We start from the raw sequence: 24,455 nt of genomic DNA on the forward strand, positions 1-24,455 counted from the left end.
TAGAACTCTTGGGCCCTATGCAAAAACTCTTCTTGAGCCCAGCCCCCAAAATTTAGATACTAAAAAATAAATAAATAAATAAAGGTTTTAGATTTTAACGGCCATCCAGAAGGGTTTTTTACGCTCTCGTGCTGCTGCTTTCGCACTCCTGCTAACCGAATTTTTTTTTTTTTTTTTTTTTTTTTTTTACTCTTAGCTTTATTATTAAGCATCGTTTTCTTCGCATTTACACTGCATACAGTTCAATACCAAAATCACAAAGTTTTTAAAAGCTGAATACCAGCACATGTTTAGAACACCCGATGCAGCGCTAAGCGTTGGCGTACATTATAAAATTCGTTTCAGTTTTTTCCCAGTTCATTACATTAATATTCAGTTTTCCCAACAAGATGGCTAAATTTTTTCTTTGTGTGTGTATGTGTATGTGCCTTTTCATTATTAACTTTTTATGTGTTTAATTTAGTAGTTAAGTATACCCACCAGCGGCCGAGCGGTAAAGTCGCTGAACACTGGTAGTTCGGTCCGAGGTTCGAATCTCGCGAACGGCTGCCTGCATGGGTGTTTTCGTGGATTTTCCATGTGTAGCGTGTATACGAACCAGTTTGGCTTAGCAAGTCCTACCCTTAGGCAGATAGCCCTCGAGTTATAAAAACTGAAGCTGTGTTACCCAAAATTATAATTTCGAGGTTCAATATCATAGGGATATATGTACGTATAAACGAATGATAAAGGCTATTTATATCTGTACATCTGTGAAATTTAATTCACTTAACTAAACAAATGAATGCATTATTTACTGATTTCTTTTTCAAAATTTCAAATAACAAAGATTTTTTGGCACAAAAGGGGAACAGCTATAAAGACCTAATGCTGGAAAATGTTGTTTCAATATTGTCTCTGTTAACGTTAAAAATCAATACATACTATTCAATAAGATCTGTATTGATATGTGATTGAGACACTATTCTTTCTTTTAGACGCCGTAGTCGTTGAGCTTTTGAAGCTAATGAATACAGTGGATGAACTCTCCGACAATTACTTTTATTTTCACCTTTACGCCTACCGATTTTGGAATTAGAGATCAACAGCGAAGTAATAATAATACAATATCTAAAATATAAAGGCTAACAATAAAACAAAAATCAGGATGCAAAATCTGATGACGAAAATGTAAAGAAATGAGATCGCTGTATATTCTATGGACTAATTTCAGTTTATAAAGTAGCTTCTGATTGGTGCATTATAAATTGAAAACGGAATATTTCTCTACAATTTCTATTTTTATTTTAACCATGGAGGTAGGAAGTAAGATGGAGTCGCCCTAAACAAGTTTCTCCCGTACCCTGCTCTGAAGCACTGGCGATCCCTACGTGGTGACCAAAACATTGGGTCATTTACCATTGAGTTCTATGGGATTTGACGCGTTCGGATGTAAATATTTTGTAATTACTTCGAAAATATACATATAAATGTATATATTTTCTTTTTCTACAACACTTCAGAGTCCTAAGTATGTGAAAACAACATATTTTTAAACAACATTTCGTTCTGAACGGAATTAAATGCTATAATTTTCACAGGACAGTTTTCTCAGAATGGTTTAATTTGAATGAAATATTTTCACAAGTTTTTGTTAATTACATTAGAAAAAAAATTAAGGTAATTCGATTTTATTCGGTTAAGGTACAAAAATTAAGATCAAAGTTTATTGTATTATTAATATTAAAATTATGCATTATTTCTTTTCTATTTATAGAGCTTCTTCCTAAAATACTTTCTTAAATATGACATGATTTTTTGGCTTCTGGGGCATCTTTTAAATCGAAAAATGTAAGTCAATTTATAATTAATGCTCTATTCGGTTCATTTTAAATTAGAGAATTATTAGGAATTAGCGAAATACTTATTATTTACAATTCAATTTACAATGTTTACAATTCAATATTAAGTTTATTATATATTTAGATAACATTTATAATCATTATAAATTAGATACATTTAATAATTAGATTTCTTCACAGTACTTTCACAGTTGTTTATAAGTGAATAAATTCTTCATTTCAAATACATTTATAAATAATTTAATGAATATTTAAGTATTTTGTCAAAGGCAGATACATGCTTTTTGCAAGCACATGCATAAATACCCATACATATTTCTTATTTTTCATTTCCGGCATGTGCAAATCTTTAATTTCTGTGCATTCACTATATTTTTCGTGTAAAGTAATTTACACTAATTTAGCATACACCCGAAAGTTTTACATAAAAAATATATATGAATATCATTTGAATGAAAATTATAAGTATTATTTTTAATACCCACTCAAAGGTCAGTTTTTCTTCAAAATTCCTCCACGATGGCATCTCTCTCTTTAGGCAGATAGCCCTTGCATGCGTTACTCTATTTAACAAAAACTTAATCTGACCTATGTGCCTAATTACAAATATTTTAACATGCATAATTTTATATTTATAAAATGTGTAAGCCCAAAGTGATTACTTTTCAGATATATAAAATTAAAACGATGGGTTTAAAATGAGCAGCAGTAAAGCCTCTCTTCTAAAAAATTTTAAAAGGTACATGTTACAATAATATATGGATGTGAAAAAAATTTGTTTTATTTAAAACATTTTGATGTTTGGAAAATAAAATAAAAGTAGCGAATACTCTATCAAGGGTATCGAAAGACGTATACAATTTTAAATGTATCGTAAGGTATTTTTCATTCTTTAATCATAACATTTTTCTTAAAATCTATATTTTTGTAGTGCAACAGCTTATAATTTTATAAAGCAAATTCATAATCAAAATCGCTGTTGTTAGTTATCGAAAAATAACCAAGATGTGATTTTTGCATAAATGTCACTAAACTATACAAATTGCTATTATCCATCACACTATGAATGTTTCTTTCATGTGAAAGTGTCCCTTTTTCGATTTCTATGGAACTGTCGTGTGTCGAAATACTATCAGAATCTTGTCAAGTGAGCTTCTGGATGTAAACAAAGAACACTCCATCTGGTGACCCAAGCTTCAAAGCAGTGCTTCACTTTTAGCGCGGGTTGGCCCCTCCTCCCTTTCTACCTCCATGATCTTAACTGCCCCTTCATCCCCTTAGGGTACCTCCATGGAGGTAGAAAGTAAGAGGAGAGGCAAAGAATATGTATAGACATAGACGTTCTTTCGGAGAGGGTCCTAACCGGTTTTCCCCTTTCACTGCTTTGAAGCAGTGGCGATCCCTTTGTAGGCAACAAAATATACAATTCTTTTTCTATAATATTTCAGAGTACTAAGTATGTGAAACGAATGCATTTTTAAGCAACATTTCATTTTGAACGAAATTAAATGCTATACTTTTTCCAGAACAGTTTAATTTGCATGAAATATTTTCATAAGTTTTCATTAATTATAATAGGGAAAAAATTCGATTTTATTCGGTTAAAGATTATAAAAATTAAGATCAAAGTTTATTGTATTATTAATATTAAAATTACGCTTTATTTCTTTTCTATTTACAGAGCTTCTTCCTAAAATACTTTCTCAAATGTGAGAAGATTTTTTAGCTCCTGAGGCATCATTAAATCGAAATTCTGAGTCATTTTATAATTAATGCTCTGTTCTGTCCATTTCAAATTAGAGCACCTTTTATTTTTAATAGTGAAATATATTAAATATTGGTGCTGATTTCCATGTACTTGGCTTTCTATAAATATTTCTGAAAGGGAATAAAAAAAGGATTATTTTTCTAAATATTATTTAAAACTTCTAATTGAGTTATTTATTATAGAATCTAAGGAAATAATTCTTTTAATATTTACGATATTTTTTTACCCTTTATTTCAACAATACATATTCTAAAAACTCTTTTTTACCGCTTTCTTAAGTACTTATCTTATAGAATTTGCTTTACAATACCTTTTAACAGATTGCTTTCCAGTATGAACAATTCTTGCTTAAATAGTTTTATAAACGAATTTGTCAACAGAATTTAAATTTATGTTTACAATTAAATGTTAAGTTATTATATATTTAGATAATATTTATAATCATTATAAATTTAGATATATCTAATAACTAGATTTCTTCACAGTAACTTTTACAGAAGTTTATGGATGAATAAATCCTTCATTTCCAAATACATTTTTGAATAATTTAATGAATATTTACCTATTTTGTTAAAGGCAGATACATGCTTTTTGCAAGCATATGCATAAATACCAATATATATTTAATATTTTTTTTATTTTCGGCGTGGGCAAATCTTTAATTTCTGTGCATTCGCAATCTTCTTCGAGTAAAGTAATTTACAATAATTTAGCATATACCAGAAAATTTTATATAAGAATGAAATAAATAACCAAACCAATGATGATAACAGATACCAAATAAAAAAAATATATGGGGCGGCGTTATAACGTATTACATTATACTAACAGCCTCTTGTAACGATTCTATTAACACTGGCAAAGCTTGATTGTTTGAAAATAAATATAACTTAATGCTTTATCTAACTGATTCTTTGAAAGAAAGTGTAAGTGAAAATTCTCCGCTGCGAAATATTCGCCGAATTTAACGATTTATCTCTCGAGATGTTCCTTAATTTCCAATTATGCCATCCTTCCAGCGATGAAATAACTTATACTACGTGATGCAAGAAAAAATAATGAAATATTGAAGTGGCAAAATTTAGTTTAACGAATCTTTATATAAAATAACACACTATACCTAATATTTGAAAACTATTTTAAATCCGTTTTAGTTAGACTTAATTTCAATGTATTCAATAAAGTGCTAACCTAATATATAATGAGATTATTAAAAAATATATGAGTATAATTTGAACGCATTCTTTTTCTATGATTAAGTTCTATAAGGTACTCCCTGTAAATATCAGTTCAGCATTCAAGATTTTACGTATAATGGTTCAAAATTGGTAACTGAGGCAGTTTTAGAGATATCTCTAACGCTCTCTGAAAAAATATCGAATGATCTTTCCACGTTCTCACATAATCCTTAGCTGAATATTTATTACTAGTATTAGTCAAATAATTAATCATTTGAATTATATTTAGCGGAGAGCCAAAAATTGCTCTTGAGAAATTTTTCGTTGAATGCACTAACTCGTTATGGTTTCCAGACTCTGCAGATGGCTATTGAAAGCGTTCAACGTTTTGTTATCTTGATTGGCTAAAGAAAGCTTTCAACGTTTTCTCCTCCTAAATTGCTTTTGCAGGGGGTTATATACATTCGAAACCTGTTCAACTCTGCAGACGATCTACAACATAGGCGAGAAAAAAATTCGCCAAATTTCCTACTTGGCGAAAGATGCAATGACGTTACCGAAACTTTTAGGTTTGCAAAGTATTTCAATATAATCTATGTACGTGCACATTTTGTGCTGTAGAAATAAAGTTTTGATGAATGAAACGTGTTATTGTGAATCTGTAAATGTTACTTCGTTTCCTAAGATAAAAATATTAACCATTTTAAAGCAGAAAAATTAAATATTACCCCAAAATGAAAATTTGAGTATCCGCAGAAATGAAATTGTGGCGCCCTCTATTTTTCAATATTGATACTAATCGAAAAAACGCTATAAAAACGAAAGTGATATTCGGCAAATATTTATTTACAACATGATAAAGTATGCTATTTTTTTTTAAATCAGCAGAATTTAGAGGATGTATTCTATGTAGCAGCAGACTTTTCCAGTACGGCACTGCATTTTTTTATGAGATAATAAAGGGCTAAATTTGCTTATGTTGAACGAATAGGCAGACATTTGTCAACAAGCCTTCAGTAGACAAGAAATGAGCTCCTAGCTTTTGATATCTGCATCTGTAATAGCTTTGGGCGATTATGTATAGATGAATGAATGAATAAATATCAGGAATTCCTTTTATATACAGATTTATAATTAAACAACTAAACAAAGCGGTACAAAAGGGAAAACACAAATCAAAATAATATATTATTTGATAGAAAATGAAAAACAACCAAAAATCAATATCAAACATGTAAATATGTATCCGACTTAAAAAGAAAAATACTGTAGAAAAACTAATAAAAGAAATTAATTTGCACTGAGTAATGCGCAGCACTTTCGTAACTTAACGGCATGGCGTCGGTGCCAGCTGACTCCTTTCTGCATGCCGAGCTCCCTGACATAAACACGCTGCGCGTGAATCTGCGCAAATGATCAGGGATCAGGAGGAAACTAGCATCTGAGGGGCTAGACGCTTGTGAGAAACGCATAAGCAGCAGTGGAAACACGGCTTTATACCGTGGACAAAAATGTAATGTGAAGAAAATGCAACATTGGGATGTCACTGCAACCTCATAGCAACCAAGTGTGCTATGTGGGGCAGTCAGGCGAAGGTTTTCTGTATGGTAATTTAATTTTTGTAGGAAGTCAATCTTCGGATTGTTGCTGTCTGGAGGAGAATTGTCCTGGAAGACGTAAAGTTTGATCATACACCAATTCAGCTGGAGAACAGTCAAATTCCTCCTTAAAAGCTGTCCGAAGTTCTAAAAGAACTGAAGGTAATGCAATAGCCAGTGTTCAGATGTATGACACATTATGGACTGTTTAAGCGATTTGGTACAACTCTAATATACGCCCTAATTTCACCAAATGTGGCAGTATGTGTTCTGCGCTGGTTTTTGGCGCGATTGCGTGTTCTATGGCAACCCTGTTGACGTTGAAAAATCTTTCGCTGGAGCTCGTTGGTTCGCCTCTGTGTCTGAGAAGATGGAAGGGAAAGATAAAATGGTAGTTGTTGAATTGAAGTTCGGCAAAAGGAAATATGATTGTGGCTATCCTTTTGAGGGGTTGTGGGTATTTGGAAGTGTGGAAAGAGGGTCTGGGAGATTATTTTTAATGGCACTGCGTGATATAAGTAGGGATTTGTGATTTTATTTATTTGTGAACCATAGTATAAATTTTCTGGATAGTGTGTCTGGCTGTCATGTAAATACGATAGTGATTATGTGGAGGATTGTAAAGGCAGTATGAAATTTATATTTCTGCTATTCGAAAACGCATTAATTCATAGTAAGTGCAGTTTATTTTATCCTTTTTCTTATTTTGTAGAATGTTATGTTCATTGGTTCTTTAGTATGAATTTCTGTCGTTATTGTTGTTTTTTTAAATTGTTTGAAATTTATTTTAGTTTATTTTGTTGTTTAGTGTCTAGACTGTACAATTCGTAGGTATTTTTTAAAGTTGAAACAGAACGCTGTGTACATGGTATTATTTTAAATTTATTGTTGTTATGTTATTTTATTAAAGCGAGGTGTGCGTAGTTTGTAGATTCGTTCGTTGCCTACATTGTGCAATTCGTAGATGTTTTTTTAAGTTAAAACATGTCGCTGTGTACATGGATTCTTGTCAAATATTTTTGGTTAGAAACTTTACGTTTTTGCTATCTAAACTTTTTGTTTTTGTTTCGGATTTTTAGCTAAATTGTTTGTTCAAAACGTAGTTTTTGCATGTGCGAAAACCGCGTTTTTGGAGACATTTTAGGCTAAAAGTTCAAAATGTAGACAAAAAATTTAGATAGTAATATGGCAACGTGAAGTTTCTCGCCAAAAATATTTGGCGACTTGAGGGCGCATATCAGAGTAGTTCCAGCGATTTGTGCCATCTTTCAATGATGGCTTGTGTGTGGTACGTGGTGGTATGAGAAAGGCGAATACCATCTATGTAATTGCTAAACACCAATTTGTAAGAATAAATTATTTTAATATATCAAAATTTATACTTAGCTTTTCAATAATATTAATCTCAGTGATGAAAAGGTGTGTATGCGAATTTGTAAACACAAAAGAAAAAAGTTGTTTTTGACAGTCTCGTAGAGCATTCTTATCGCTCATGCGCTAGGAGGAGCAATCAAGGCGTGTGGGGGAAAAGGTAAAACCTCACAACGCTGACAGATATAATCCTATTTTCTGTTCACCGCCCGAATTAAAACCAAAGGAACTTTTGATTCTGCTAAAAACTGAATCATATCAGAGCATTATAATTTAATCATAAATGAAATTTGATTTAAATTGGATAAACATTCAGTTTGTTGAATGAGGTAGCAGTTGAGCAGTCATGTTTAATATTCTATAGAAATAAACTAATATTTTGCAGCATTACAAAAATGAAGGTTTGAATTCTGTAATAGATTTTAAGTATCTTTTGCAATATATTTATATTTTCCAACCTTTAATAGCAAACAAGACAGACAGACAGATACATTCTCAGTCGCAGTTTACAGTTAATTCGTACATCAGCTGTACCAACTGCGAAAGGTGTGACTAAAGTTATGTTAGTACTTTTAATATTTATACTATTTCAGGTAGGTTTTTTTTTATTGTGAGTTGTTTGGGATATTTACTAGTAAACTGTTCATAAGTGACCCTTTCAGTGCAATAGTTTAAGTCAGTGCAACTTTATAAAAACATCCGCTTGAATCGTTTAAAATGCACATATGTCATGTTCATGTGCCTTTGTGGGAAAATTTGCCGGTCTATTATTGTGTATTCACATAGCTACGTATAATTTGCACGGTCTCCTAGGCTCTTTAAATGTTTGGAAAAAAAAAAAAAAAAAAAAAGAGAGCGCACTCACAGAAGTTATACTGCTTTTCTGTTATGGAAACTTAACCGTTAGAAATTTTAATGATGTGTATCTGTAATGGAAATGATGTAATGTATATATTTATTTTACTCAGCTATATAGAATGTTGAATCCTTTTTTATTTCCGAGGGAGTGGATTGATTTCAATATTACATTTACTTTGGAGCTACGATGCAAAGATAGTCATATTGCGTTCCCCATTTAAATATTTAATGAAAAGAAATATATGCATGGAAAGAACTTCAGTTATATCCCTACTCGCGAAGGAAAAGAGAAATGAAGTGTTCAGATATTTATTTTCATCTCGTCTTTAATTATGATTTTCTTGGAGTTTTTATTAGACTAATTTGTTTCTGGATTATAATTTATAAATATGTATATAAGTATGGCCAATTTTTCATTATAATTGCAATATGCGAATTTTTTAATTATATTTTAAGATTCTGCAAATGTGTTCATAAATTTTCTTTTAAATTTCACATTATAACATATCTTAAAGAAGTGTAGATAATCATTTGAGTTTATGTAGACTCTGCAACATTGCATTTCCATCAGCAGTTTTGTTTACTTGTTGCAGATAATTTCTTTTTATTGTTAAAATTTGAAAAGGGGAAAGTGCAGAATCATCCACTGCTAGGCACGTTTTTAAGATTTGCACATACTCGGTATCCATATATACATCCACCTATTTACACTTAAAAAAAAATCCCAGAATTGCGCATTCACTTGACTTTATCCATCTACACAACGACCTATTTTAACTTAAAAAGTCAAAAGAAAATTGAAAAAAATCCAATTCTTCTTACTCTTGTAAAAAGTGGCAAACAAATAAGTGAGCGATTCTGCACTTTACCCTTTGAAAATGCTTTAAATTTTAAGTTATGTATATATATAAAAAAAGTGTTATCAGAGTTGCCATGCTACCAGGAAAACTGGAAAAAGTCGAGGAATTCGACAATTGACCAAAAAATTCAGGGAAAGGTCAGGGAATTAATGATTTTAGTCTAAATCTTGTAAAGTCAGGGAATTTCATATGGCTATTCCCACCAAAAAAAGTGAGTTTTGCACCGATGTTGGAAGCGATCACTTTCTTGGCGAATTATGTATTGCGTGAGCATCATTCGGCCAGCTGGCATAGAGCCAATTTTCGCAGCTCCAATCACATTGTCTTGAGAGAAAGACAAAGCAAGTTTCCAGTAACCTCAAGTATCGAGAGACTCCCATGCGTGTATGCAGTGCATGTTGAACTAAGGAAAATACGTATTCTCGTATAAAATAAAATCGGTTTAATCTCAATATAGGGTACCATGGAGGTTAGAATAGCCTCCGTGTACTGTATACACGGGATTTGGGGATATTATGATGAGCAGTAAATGGGTCATTTTGGTGTTGGCGATAATTTTCAAAATCGTGCCAAGGCTGTAGCGTATACTAAAATTTAACCACAAAATCTTTTTAGCCACCCATTTTTTTAAAATAAATACCTTATTTGTCATTTTGCAATAAAATAAAAATATACTAATCAGTTACCGAGGCTAACCATTTAATATGTATATAATATTCGCCAAAATATCATTGATTATTCAAATTCAATTTTTAAATAATTATCATTTTTTAATGTTCTCTATGTCATTTAATGTTGCTTCTCTCTAAATTTATTTATTAGTAAATAATACTTTCAAATTTCAGGAAATTTTCTCTGCATAATCCTGAAATTAATTCTAGCAGTATGATGACATACCATCACGAAATTCAATGCACATATTTTTTGCTTATGCATGCTACTAAATAAATATAAAATATCTGAATTTATTTAAAAATATCATTAAATAGATTTTTCTTTTGTTTAGCTGCAAAATGTCTGAAAAAAACATTTTTTAATTCAGATTGGGCAGATTCTACACTGAAGATTGAGATTAGAATCTGCCCAGTCTAAATTAAAAATATAGTTATAATAGTAATGCTTATAATAGTAATATATAGTTATAATAGTAATGCTTTGAGGAGTTTTAAGTCATATGTAATATATATATAAGTCATATGTAATTGTGCCACAGTCAATGTGCATTACGTGGATAGACTGGAATTTTCTTAAAACACACCTGGAAAACCTGGAAAAGTCGGGGAATTTCATTTTCCTGTTTGAGTGGCAACCCTGTGTTATATTGAAGGTATGGTTGAAGACTGATTTAAGGGAGTAATATTTTTTAGTGGCCTTGAAGTTGGTTGTCTTTTTCTGAATATAATCATTCCTTTCTCCCATTTAAGTTTAGGACAATGTTAATAATAAACAGCTCAGTTTTATTTTATATAGAAAAAAAGGAGAACAAGTGCATCATTGTAAAATCAAAGTTTGATTCTGTTTAGATGCTGCTGGTCTGTAGAATTGGTAATTTTATCGACTATGCAATTCATTTTAATAAACTTGATCTAGAGATCATTCAGATTTAAAGATTTCATTTTTTGAGGGATCTGGTAAAATTGATCACTTATTTGAGTAACTATTTGCTTTTGTCTTTAGCTGAGGAAATTTCTTGTAAATTTTTTCCCAAAGGCATTACTTTTATTTTTCAAATTCCGTATTCTTACAAAATTTTATTATTATGCTTGATGAATGTTAAAGAAAAGATTATTATACTTTACATAAAACCAGTAAAATTTACTTTGAGTTATGTGAAGTTTATAATAGAGCTGTAAAATCTAATAAATTAGTTATTAATCTGTTAAAAAAGTGATAAAAGGTATCTTGTTTCTTTACAGGTACATAATTAATGTCTTTACTAATATTAATATCTGTTAGAAGGTAAGAGACATCAAACTTACCAGTGGAGTAGATAATACTGTTGAATGCTTGTAATTTTAATTTTGGCAAACTGTCTAATTGTGTTTTCATTGTTTTCCTATGTACACTGCGGGGGAAAAAAAGAAAAAAGGGGGGGAGAGAGACGGGACATTTCTATATCTCCTGTTTTATTGGGCCAACTGACGAAATTCAACATGCGTTTTTCATGTCTTGAAGGTGCGACTTAGGATATGTATTAGATTTACATATAGCATTGTTCTAATATAGGTATTTTGACACAAAATCTGACTTTTTCTGAAATAACATACAAATTTTCTTCCATATTTCGTTTCTACGACTGAAACTACCAAATTTTGTAAAAATTGCATGAGTAGTTTTTAAAAGATTAGCTCTAAAAATTTTAGCCTCAATGTTAATTGAGTTTGGCATATATTTATTAATCTTTCTTTTTTTACTAATTTAGAAGTCAAACAACAAAAATCAGCGTTATATTTACAAAATTTTCACAGGACTAGTTTCGATGGTTTTACTGAACCACCATCTTCAGCTGCAAAACTGCAAGCTGCATTTGCGGTTTTGCAGCTGAAGATGGTGGTTCGGTAAAACCATCGAAACTAGTCCTGTGAAAATTTTGTAAATATAACGCTGATTTTTGTTGTTTGACTTCTGAATTAGTATTTATTCGGCGTGTTATTGTGTCTTAATTACTTTCTTTTTTATTAAACTTATTTGGTTCTTCCTCTCACATTTCGAAATTCAGGTTTATTCCAAATAAAAATAGCCTATTTTTTATGATTTATTTAAAAAATTTGTATGTTTAAAATTTTTTTATTAATCTGTCAAAAAAAATTGAATTATAATCTATAAAATTTTACCATCATCTTAAAGTAGACAGACGTATTTCTAAGCTTACCTGCAAAATATTACAATTTTTTATTTAAAGTTTCTGAAGCTATACGTGAATTTATTTATTGGCACGTTTTGAAACATTGGTTGAAAACATTGGTACATTTGTTGAAAGTAATAAAACATCAGATGTCGTTTAAACACTTTGCTAAAATTATTCGGAAGTAGAAACGATGTGACTTTTTTTCTCACTCATGCACAATGTAAAAAGGTAGGAACGAGGTGTCTTTTTTTCCGCTCCGGCACAATGGAAGGGAGAAGAAAATTGGTTGCATATACTGTACAAAGTCCAAAGTCTGCACTCGTCGGGACTTCGGGGATTCCGAATTTGGGATTTTTCCAGATTATAGATCATCAATTTAAATCTGGTAAGATGGCATGCAGAAATTATACAATTAAAAATATAAAACCGTAATTTATGAAATAAAGAGCAATTATGATCTGTCAGGTATCAAATTTTACCAAAAAAGCTTAATATTTATTTGTTTACATTATTAAACATTTCTTTCAATTTAAAATGTTTAAGTTGCTTTATTTTTTCATGCTAATAATTTCTCTTTAATTCTATAAATAGACATTATTTCTTGTTCAGTTACAAAATCCCATTGTTCAATCCACTGTAATTGCTGTGTCAAGAATACCGACTAACTTGTCAATCGAAATTCTTTCATTTTCAATAACCTCTCTGTCACTATCCGTAGCGGTATTTTCTGGATCTAGAAACGTACTACAAATTTCGCCATCCGTTGATTGATGATTGGGGCATTATCATTACACTGGAAAACTTCTGTTATATCATTTTCATTTATTACCGCTTCTCCGCATCTCTTTACAAAATCCATTAACTGGAAAATTTCACCTTTAGTTTTCGCTATTCGAAAACCTTCAAATTCGCGGCTATCATCTTCGTCGTCCTCACCATGAAATGTGGTAGCTGGCCATAAATTATGCAAAGCATTTTTTAATGTATCTGGAGACACATCCTTCCACGATCTTGCTATGCTCCACACAGCAGATTTTATGCTAAAATTTTTTAAAAATTCTTGAATATTCTTGCCACTGTTCAAGAAATTTAATATGGATTTTACAAATTCTACTTTATATTTGCATTTCAGCGCGCACATTATTCCGATATTCATAGGCTGAATCACAGGCATACAATTTGGAGGGAAGAATACTATGGATACATTATCCTTCACTAAAACTTTAAGTGAAGTATGAGCAGAACAGTTGTCTACAATCAGGACTATTTTTGAGTTGTCAGCTAAACCAACCGAATTCAAATGTTGCCGATCCTCGGGTATAAAATGATTTTCAAACCAATCATTCATTAACACTTGTGTTATCCATGCTTTTTTATTTGCATGATATATAACGGGGAAAATCGTTACTCCTTTAAATGCTCAAAGTTGTGCATGTTTTCCGATTACGAAAAGTTTGCGCAGTACAAAGTCCGAAATCCAGACGTCCATTGTCCAAAATGATCTAAAATTCGGACATCCATTGTCTGGAATGATCTAAAATCCAGAGCTCAAAGCCACGAACTTTTTTGGGGTATGCTTTATGCATGCTCATTTGAATTTTCCTTCCATAATTAAACATGTGAAAATTTTCATTTAAAAATTCTGGTTCTTAATTTCACTTAGGCACTAAATAAAATACCTCATTATGGAAAAACAATCATGCAACCATAAATTTGCGAGATTAATAATTTGGCTCCGTAGCTGAGTGTCAACTTGGCATACATCTCAAACCGAAACATTCGCCTATTTTATATCCCTGACACCGACCTGGCTAGTCATTATTTATTATACTTTGCTTTCATCACCACATGTATATCAATACAAGACAGTTGCAGTAATAACTCATGCTGTGATGTCTAAACTTTTTTATGTTAGTAATTGAATAGCAAGAGTTTGGCAACCTTTTATGCTAACATTACACTTGGCGATAATTATAGATTTTTAAATGCTCTAAGAAATGTTGACGAAAAAAAATTCAACAAAAATTTCTTTTCATATGCTAAAACTAGATTTTGTTATTGAACTCATAGTCCAAAAGATTACATATAGTGCTATTTTAATTAAGAATAACTGATATGTTATTCACCTTAAGCGGTGGCAGAATTTAGGGAAGATGAAATTTTTGGAATTTTTCGGCCGTAGATAAAGCCTAAGTATATGTGGGAGTTTATTTATTCAGGACTCGGATTAGTTTGAAGCATGTGCAAGAAATAAATGTAGTTATAGTATATAACTAAAGTAATACAATTCAGGCTTAATTCGGTACGCAATAGGAGCAAGACAAAATTAAGAAAACAACTTTGCTTTCGTCGCCAATCTTGTGATGCACAGCCAATAATGTGTAGCGTATGCTATTAAGCTACACTCAAGTTATCTTTACTGATTCTAAGGCATTTCAATTAATGTAGCAGACTGCGCTGCTCCCTGATCTTCTAATTTGATCCAGCTTATTATTTTTTGCAGACTGTTGTTATTACAGCAATTTTGTAAAAACTAAACTTTAACTTTCGATTATGTCGAAAAGAGCTTCCAATTCTGGTGTTGCCAAGGGATCTACAAAGCGAAACCATGTTTCGATGTCCATTAAACAAAAAGTGGAATTGCTGCAAAAAATGGATAAAGGCATATCCGTCTCAAAATTATGGGAGAAGTATGGCATTGGAAAGTCCTTTGTATATGACACAAGAAAAAGGACATTAAACAAATTACATTGGAAGAAATGGTTAATAAAGTAAACAAATAGTAAGTTTTTTTTTTTAATTTTGATACCCTTTATATCATAATTGTTCTTTATTTCATTGTTCATATTTTTAATTATATAATTTCTGCATGTCATCTTATCAGATTTAAATTGATGATCTGTTATCCAAAAAAATCCCAAATCCGGAATCGCTGAAGTCCTGAACAGTTCGGATTTCAGACTTTGTACTGTATTATAAAAAACTTCTCATCCCTTAATTTTGCTGCTCGGTGCTTCCCCAATTTAAAAAAAATTTGGCTTCTCTGAATTCTGCCGTATGATACCGAAATATTCTGCCGGCACTTCTGGGTTTATGGTGAATAATATATCAATTTTTCTGAATTAAAATAGCTCTAAATATAATCTTTTGGCCTATGAGTTTCATTAACAAAATCTATTTTTAGCATATGAAAAGAAATTTTTGTTGAATTTTTCCTCGTCAACATTTCTTAGAGCATTTAAAAATCTATAATCATCGCCAAGCGTAATGTTAGCATAAAAGGTTGCCATACTCTTGTTATTCAATTACAGTCAAAAGTCTTTAAGTCGGACGTCCATAATCCAGACCTCAAAGCTACAATCTTTCTGGGCATGCTTGAAGGCATAATGCGTTGACGCATGTGCATAATGCGCATGCGCGTTTAATATATAACGGAAGGTATAAGCTAAGCTAAAATTATCTAATTATCTATTTCAGTTAATTGCAGATTGCATTGTTCATTAATCTTCTAATTGGATCCAGCTTATTATTTTTTTGCAGACTGTTAGAGCAATTTTATAAAAGTAAGCCTAAACTTTCGATTATGTCAAAAAGAATTTCCGATTCTGGAGCTACCAAAGGATCTACAAAGCGAAAGCATGTTTCGATGTCCATCAAACAAAAAGTGGAATTGCTGCAAAAAAATGGATAAAGGCATATCCTTTGTTTCTCTAACCATTCTGAAATCTGTTTATCAATTTCACGCTGCTCTGCAGGGGGGGACGTCGCGGCTCGCAATGAACTGAAAGTTGATCTGTCAGCACTATCCTTATCTTCAGAGCAGATTTTTTATTTTATTCGGCTTATTTATTTATTTATGTTATTTCATCTCGATGTACTCCGTTTTTGATATGATTTAAATCAAATTCCTCACCATTATAAATATCAGGAATACACATCGAATAGTTTTCTGGTTGCAATTTTGTAATTTCGACTATGCGTAATGTATGCTTTATGCATGCGCATGTTGAAAGAAATGTTTAATAAAGTAAACAAATAAATATTAAGCTTTTTTTTTTTTTTGTAAATTTTGATACCCTTTCAAAATTTACAAAAATCATAATTGCTCTTTATTTCATAAATTACGGTTTCATATTTTTAATTTTATAATTTCGGCATGCCATTTTACCAGATTTAAATTGATGATCCGTAATTCGGAAAAACCGATAATCCGGAATCGCCGAAGTTTCGGTGAGTCCGGATTAAAGACCTTTGACTGTACTAATATAAAAATAAAGTTTAAACATCACTGCGTGAGTTATTACTGAAGCTCTCATGTATTAATAAACATATGTTGATAAAAGCAAAATATAATAAATGATGATTCACCAAGTCAGCGTCAGGGATATAAAATAAAATAGGTGAATGTTTCGATTTCAGATGTATGCCGAGCAGATACAGTCAAAAGTCGTTAATCCGGACTCGTCAAGACTTCGGCGATTCTGGGTTATTGATTTTTCCGGATTATAGATCATCACTTTAAATCTGGTAAGATGGCATGCAGAAATTATAAAATTAAAAATATGAAACTGTAATTTATGAAATAAAGAACAATTATGATCTAAAGGGTATCAAAATTTACAAAAAGAAAAAGCTTAATATTTATTTGTTTACTTTATTAAACATTTCTTTCAATGTAAGTTGTATAAGTTGCTTCCTTTCATGTGATAATACTTTCTCTTTAATTCTATTAAACAGACATAATTTCTTGTTTAGTTACAAAGTTCCACTGTTCAAGTCCTATAATTGCTGTGTCGAGAATACAGACTAATTTGTCAATCGAAATTTTTTCGTTTTCAATAACCTCTGCGTCACTTTCTTCACTATCGGAAGCGAATTATAATGACGAGGAACTTGATTTAAAACATATCAAAGACGGAGTACATCGAGATGAAATACTACATTTAGTAAGGAATTATAAGCCAAATAAAATAAAAACATCTGCTCTGAAGATAAAGATAGTGCTGACAGATCAACTTTCAATTCATTGCGTACCGCGTCGTTTCCCTCCCCCCGCAGAGCAGCGTGAAATTGATAAACATATTTTGGAATGATTAGATAATCAAAGGATATGCCTTTATCCATTTTTTGCAGCAATTCCACTTTCTGTTTAATAGACTTCGAAACATACTTTCGCTTTGTAGATCCTTTACATATTAGTAAATATATATCGGAAATTCTATTTGACGTAATCGAAAGTTCAAGCTTACTTTTATAAAATTGCTCTAACAGTCTGCAAAAAATTATAAGCCAGATCCAATTCGAAGATTAAGGAACAACACAATCTGCAACATTAACTGAAATAGATAATTAGATAATTTTAGCTTAGCTTATACCGTCCGTTATACATTAAACGCACATGCGCACACGCATATTTGCAGCTGTAAAGGTCTTGCGCGCACGCATAAACGCCTATGTGCATGCGTCAAAGCGACACATGCGCAGAAAGTTTGTAGCTTTGAGGTCCAGATTATGGGTGTCCGAATTAATGACTTTTGACTGTATTCGGCTACGGAGCCACATTATTAATCTTGCAAATTTATGCAAAGATTTTAAGGTAAATTTATAGACCCACAATTCTAAAAGATTCCAGAAAAATGTGATAAAATGAAAAATGTCTCCATTTTAGTAACACGCAGTTTCTTACATTTCGGAGAACATCTGGAAGAACAATGAAAATATAATAGTTGAATATTTTACTTCTGATTCTAGAATTGCTGTCTTAACATTTTTATCTTCCCTTTATTTTCTCTACTTTTCACTAGATACAAGCATGGAAAATATCAAAAGTACTTCTAATCTTATCATATGGACACGCATTATAGAAAGGAATTCTTTATTAATAAAGAAATTGAAAACTGACAATTCAAAAGATTCATCTAACATGTCTTAGTGCATCATACACAGAGCTGGTGCTAGGCATTTTGTCACCTGACGCAGTCTCTGTGGATCCTAAGTTCTGCTGCTTGGTGCCTTTCTAAATTATGCTTCCAGTGCCTCTTCTAAATTCTAAAAGTTGTGCCATTTCTAAATTTTGTTGCTCAGTCTATCCCTAAATTCTAAAAATTATGCCACACCAGCTCTGTGACCAGACTTTATCATATGTATTTCATATTTCTTCTGAATATTCGTATTACTAAAGAAATAAAATTAGCAGCTTTTTCCATACATTTAGTTTTTTAGAATAACGGAAGTCTAATTAAATCCCAAAATTTTAAAGTGAAAAGGAAACGTGTTGAAAAACTAAACTAAATATGTAAAGAGAAAGAAAATTATTCTTCAAAGATATCTACAGTTTTATTATGTAAATTACCCAGTTATTTACAGTTTCAGCCTTTACTATAATTTCCCATTTCTGTTTCCTCATCAGAATGCAAATGACTTAAACAGTTTTTGGAGTGTAAGACGAGTGTGTTTCTGACCTCCACTTGCTCCCTGCATTAGTTCTGTCAGCTCTGATAATTTGTAATTACTAGTCTTTCCATCACTGCTGCTGACATTTGTGTTTATTATGACAATAGAGTTACTGAACTAGATTAAATTGGAATTAAATTGTTTAGTCTTTGACCACTAGTCCATATTTTTAGTTTGAATTTGATTCTTCTTGTTTAATTATATCACCACAAACTGTAATTGATTTTGTTAGCATAAGAACAGGCCTATATACGTCTGTCGGGGGGGGGGGGTCAGACTGTTTAACTTTTACCAGATCGAGTAAACCCTCATAGGTAGTATATTGTAGAGAGTTTGGCAGTTAGGAGATAAAACACACAGAAACTAATGAGAACATTATTTTGCATATTGAGACAAACTTCTAATGGTTAGAAAACATGCTTAAGGAGAAGGAAATTGATATAAATTAGCCAAAATGTCTGGGTAGGCCTTCAAATTAAAAAGATGCATAATTATTTTGAGTTTTATGTTTTGTAGCTTTTAATGTTAATTATCCTAATATTGTTTAAAAATCAATGTCATAAATTGCATGTATTTTAAACTGTGAAATTTTATGAGATTTTGATATTAATAGGGTTTTTCAACAAATATTAAAAAATTAATTTAATAGTGGCCATGTAAATCCATACTCACTGAAATTATGTAATAACTAATTTAATTATAACTAAATGCATTCTCTTAAAAATTATCTCTCTATATTAAAAAGTTATTGCCTTTCGTTAACACGCTAAGCCCGGCGTCAGCCCCTGGGAACCGGCACTGGAATTTTCGTTTGGCTGACGTCGGTCCTCAGGACCGACAGTATTAAAGTTAAAAAATAAGTATAGTCTCAATGAAATGTGATGAAATGTAGTTTAAATGAACTTTATTGAAACATTCTAAACAAAATGTGGCTTGGTTTTACACATATTACAATACGAAACAACTATTTTGGTAACGTTTTTGGCTATCTTGCATCCAAATAGTTTTGAATTGACATCATAACATTTCGAACAATACTTTCGAACTTTATGTGCGTCTCCTTCCTTTTTGTATAATTTATGAATAATTTAAGTCAGCAATATTGCACCGCTTGATCACAATATTGCTGCCGGCTGAACGGAAAGGACAGCAAATTTGGCGCTGGGCTCAGCGTGTTAAACCTCTACCGTGGTCACAAGGTAAAACACAAAAATATAAAAATTTATGTGAAACTTATTCTTTGCATGTAGTGAGACTTAACCCTTTAGCCGCTGGTGTTGCGTTGACGCAACGGTCAAAATAAATGCGTATATAAATATAAATATAACTACCTAAGATATTTTATACCACCAGATGATTTTGTGTAGGGAATATTATGAAGATTATTTTTGTAAAAAAATATTTGCCTTCAACAATCATTTTGTTTATAATAATTAATATCATACTTTAAGCAGAATTTAAGCAAAATTTTTGACCGGGTATTTTTGCTGAAAATATTTAACCAAAGAATCGCCGTCTTTATGACTGATCTATTTTTAGTCAAGGTTAGTATTTATCAGAACATTACATCAGTCAGATGTTTATATTTGTGTTGGGAGGGAAGGGAAAACTGGTGTTACGCTGATGCAACGTCAGCAGGAAACGAGTAAATCAATCTCCTTTTTCACTCATTCCTTTCGATGTTCTGGTTCATGTTTTGGCTGCTTTAAAAATGCCTAGATCGAGGTATCTTACATTAGAAGAATCCCTTCAAAGATTTTTTGATGAAGAAACGGATGATGATAATGTTAATAATGACCAGAATGAAACTGATATTGTTGTTGTTCCCCCCAAAATTGCAGAAGCTTGTGATGAAGAGGAAAGATATTCCGCAAATGTATCACTGCTGGGGAAGTTGAAATTCACGTAAGAAGTAAGTTTCAGCCTTCTAAAAGCCATTGTAGTCATACTAAAAAGTTTAAAAAACAGAAGACTGAAAGCTTGAAGTGGATAAAAAAGGAACTGTTAGTTATGTCTCAGGAAGAACATGAAGAAAGAGATAGAAGAGAAACTATAAAAGACAAAATACAAGGTAAACTAGTGCACAGATTTTCGATTTCCTTTCTGGTTTAGACATTTCTCTTTTCTCGTTGAACACACAAATATATACCCTGAGAAAAAAAAAAAAAAAAAAAAAAAACCACAATTAATTGCATCTGAAGTTTGTATGAGAAGATTTATTGGAATATTATTGCTTACAGGATATCATTCTTTATCTCAAGAAAAAATGTATTGTTCTTTTGATAAGGACATTTCTCTTCCTGTTGTACGAGAATCGATATCACGTTTGCAGTACAGGAATATAAAGCAGAATTTGCATTTAACAATAGTCAAATTGACAATACTGATAAATTATATGACGTGAGACCATATCTAAACTTACTAAATATCACCACTTTTTACTGGTGGAAATATAAAGTCTCTTTTAGATTTCAGACGCGAGAATGCATTATTCCTTTTGCAAACTCCTAATGAGAGTATAGAATTAGCCAGAAATAGATCAGCAACAATAAGACCTAGTAAATTCAGCATTCAAAAACCATTTCATGGAGATGGTAGGCATTTTATTGTAAAGTCCGTTGATAGCAAAAGACTTTGTTATAAAGAGTACCATAGCCAGACTGTTTATAGATGCAAAGTATGTAATGTAGCTTTACATCATGATTGTAATCAAGCTTTTCATGCTTGAATCTTTCAATTGAAATCATTTGTATTTATAAAAGAAATACAATGTATATTTTAATATTAAATTAATTACAAGTAAAGTGATTTGTACATTTATAAAACATTATACAGCTAAAAAGTAATCCAGCACTTCACTCAAAACATCGCACATGAGTACAATCCTACTCACTAAACATCCGTAGTCTTATTCCACTGATGTTGCGCGAATGCAACACTCCCTTTTTCCACAGCTAAGATCATTTTTTTTTATTTTCAATGTAAATTTATGTTATAAATGCTTAATTTAATATTTATTATTTTCATGAGAAAAGAATCATTCCTTGTAGTTTTGGCGGTTAATGGATTAATGCAAAACAACTTATCACCCCTAATGCTTTAGTGGCTTAATAGAACCTTAAAGTATATTAACTGAGTTACAACTCCTGGTACTCTACACAAAGCTACAACCCTAACAGCATCAGACAGAGGTCAGCTAACTTTCAAAACTTGCTAACTGTGCCTAAATCAAGCCTTTAGATTTGTTCTCATCAGCCGGTTTCCCTATAGGCAAGCAGGAGTGGTGACAACAGCCAGTCTTTTGTTATGAATCATGCTGATTATGATTTTAATGCTCATTTTAACCTATGCTGCTTGACATAAAATCTACTTACTATTTACTGAACCTCTAGACTGAGCAAGTAAGTGACAAAATGAGACATTGAAAAAAAAAAGCTAACTGTTAGTAAAACTTAACTAAAATGTCACTTATCTTCTTTCAAATATGTCCAGTTATTACGAGTATAAAATATTTAATGCTATTTGATAAATTTCATAAAATTAATTTTATTCTCAAACATATTAATAATTAAGTTATGTTTAATAATAATGCATCCTACTCACGTTCAGGTATAGCTATAATATTTTTAATTGAATTTATTCAGTTCCCATTTGCTCATAGGTCCTTAATTTTTTTCATTAATGGTCCTTAAAAGTCCTTAATTTCCTTGTGCAGAAATGTGTACGAACCCTGATAAAGCATAACAAAAAAAAAGTTTGTGGCTTTGAGGTCCAGATTTTAGATCATTCCGGATAATGGACATCCGGATTTCGGACTTTGTAATGTATTAAGAAGTTTGCCAAGTGAATTATTTTTGTCCAAACTGAAAAAAATTCGCCAAGATAAATGTTTGAATATTTCCATGAATTTCGCACCAAATTTTACAAAATTTAATATCTAGGCATAATTTGAGTCGTAGAATCGAAATATGGAAAAAAGGAATTTTACTATTGAAAAGTGACAATTTGAAAGATTTATCTTATATGTCTCAATGCATTTTCAGTGGCATAGCTAGGGTGGGGCAAGGGGGGTAACTGTTCGTGGGTGCATCATCCATGGGGTGCCAAACTGATGTTACAGAATTTTATGTTTTTCATTCTTGGCATACAGAAGGAGCACAAAATCTTCAGTTGTCCCCAGGCACTAAAAACTCTAGCTACGGCTTTGTGTGTCATACACAGGGCTAGTACTATGCATTTTCCCATCTAATGCAATATCTGAGCATCCTAAATTCTGCTGCCTAGTGCCTTCCTAAATTCTATAATTTTGCAATTTCTAGATTTTGTTGCTCGGTGTGTCACTAAATTCTAAAACGTCTGCTATACTGGCTCAATAACTGGCCCTTACCATATATCATTTCATATTTATTCTGAATGTTCATATTACTGAAGAAATTAAATTAGTGCCCTTTTCTATAAATTCAAAATGCATTTACGTTTTTAGAATAACAGAAATCTTTAATTAAGTCCAAAAATTCTAAAATGAAGAGGAAACGCATCGGAGAAAGTAACCGAGTACATAAAAAGAAGAGAATTATTGTTCAAAAATTGTACAGTTATTATTATGTAAATTAAGCAGTTGTTTATAATTTCAGCCTTTGCTATAATTTTTCCTTTCTATTTTCTCACCAGAATGAAAATCACTTAGTTTTTAAACTAAGGTTTTATGGTTGTAAGGCAGAATTTGTTTCTGGCCTCCCCTTGCATGCTGCATTAGTTCCTACCAGCTCTGGTAATTTGTAATTATTCTTCATGTTATCGCTGCCGATATTTGAATTTGTTATAATGTGTTACTGAGCCAGCTTAGATTAAAATTGAATTGTGTACTCTTTGATTACTAGTCCACATTTTTAGTTTGAATTTGACTGTTCCTGTTTAATTGGATCATAGTAAGCTGTAGTTGGTTTTGCTAGCATATGAGCATGCCTTTTTATTCTAAGGCCTTTTTAAATAACTGATTTATTTAAAACTTTGTCTGATTTTTGCTTTATGTCTGTCGGGGATTTGGGGCTGTTTAACTTTTGTCAGATCAAGTAAAACCTCATAGATACATAGTTGAGAGGTTGGCAAGTTAGGATATAAAATAAGCAGAAACTAGAGGGAATATTGGTTATGAAACAAATTTTTAATTGTTAGAAAAGGTGCTTAAATTAGCCAGAATGTCTGGAAAGGCTTCAGATTAAAAAGATGCATAAATATTGTTGCGTTTTTCTTTTCTGACACCAGTTGTTATGTTACTTTCTTCCTAAACGTTCGTACGGGGTTCGTGTGGGAGTGAAGAACGACACTTTAAGTATTGAAACACACTTTATTGGTTGGTATTAATCAGGACATCTCGAAAATCTAGTTCACAGTTGTCGAACTGTTTTAAGCACGCTGACACGATCAGCTACACAGCTCACGCTACACAGTTATCAGGCTGTCACGGTGAACACAGCTTCATTGCAAAGCACCAGAGTACAGCTCCCGGCTCTGCTTGGTCCTTCTCGGAACTCCACGTGTACTCTCGAGGCTCTCCACGCTACAACTCACGATACACTTGACAATACACTCGACAACACACAGAGCACAGCTCCTGACTCTTTGGCTCTGTCGTTCCTGGAGTTTAACACACTCTCTCAACGATGCACTAACCGCGATA

General features: G+C 31.8%; 1 protein-coding gene across 2 annotated transcripts in view; it reads left to right on the forward strand.

Moving 5' to 3' along the window:
* The first annotated feature begins 8,197 nt into the window (after positions 1 to 8,197).
* Positions 8,198 to 24,455, forward strand: part of LOC118201539 (poly(A) RNA polymerase GLD2-like) — an 85,123-nt gene continuing 68,865 nt past the window's right edge. The window contains exon 1 of one of the 2 annotated variants that reach the window (XM_035373653.2): positions 8,198 to 8,349. The gene's annotated coding sequence lies outside the window, so the exon portion shown is untranslated. The remainder of the gene's footprint in view (positions 8,350 to 24,455) is intronic. The other variant, XM_085815527.1, reaches the window with a different exon arrangement.

The sequence above is a fragment of the Stegodyphus dumicola genome, chromosome 4 (assembly GCF_044657685.1).
Source record: "Stegodyphus dumicola isolate Sdum_Otavi_A_Nest chromosome 4, ASM4465768v1".
In the NCBI taxonomy this organism is placed as follows: Eukaryota; Metazoa; Arthropoda; class Arachnida; order Araneae; family Eresidae; genus Stegodyphus; species Stegodyphus dumicola.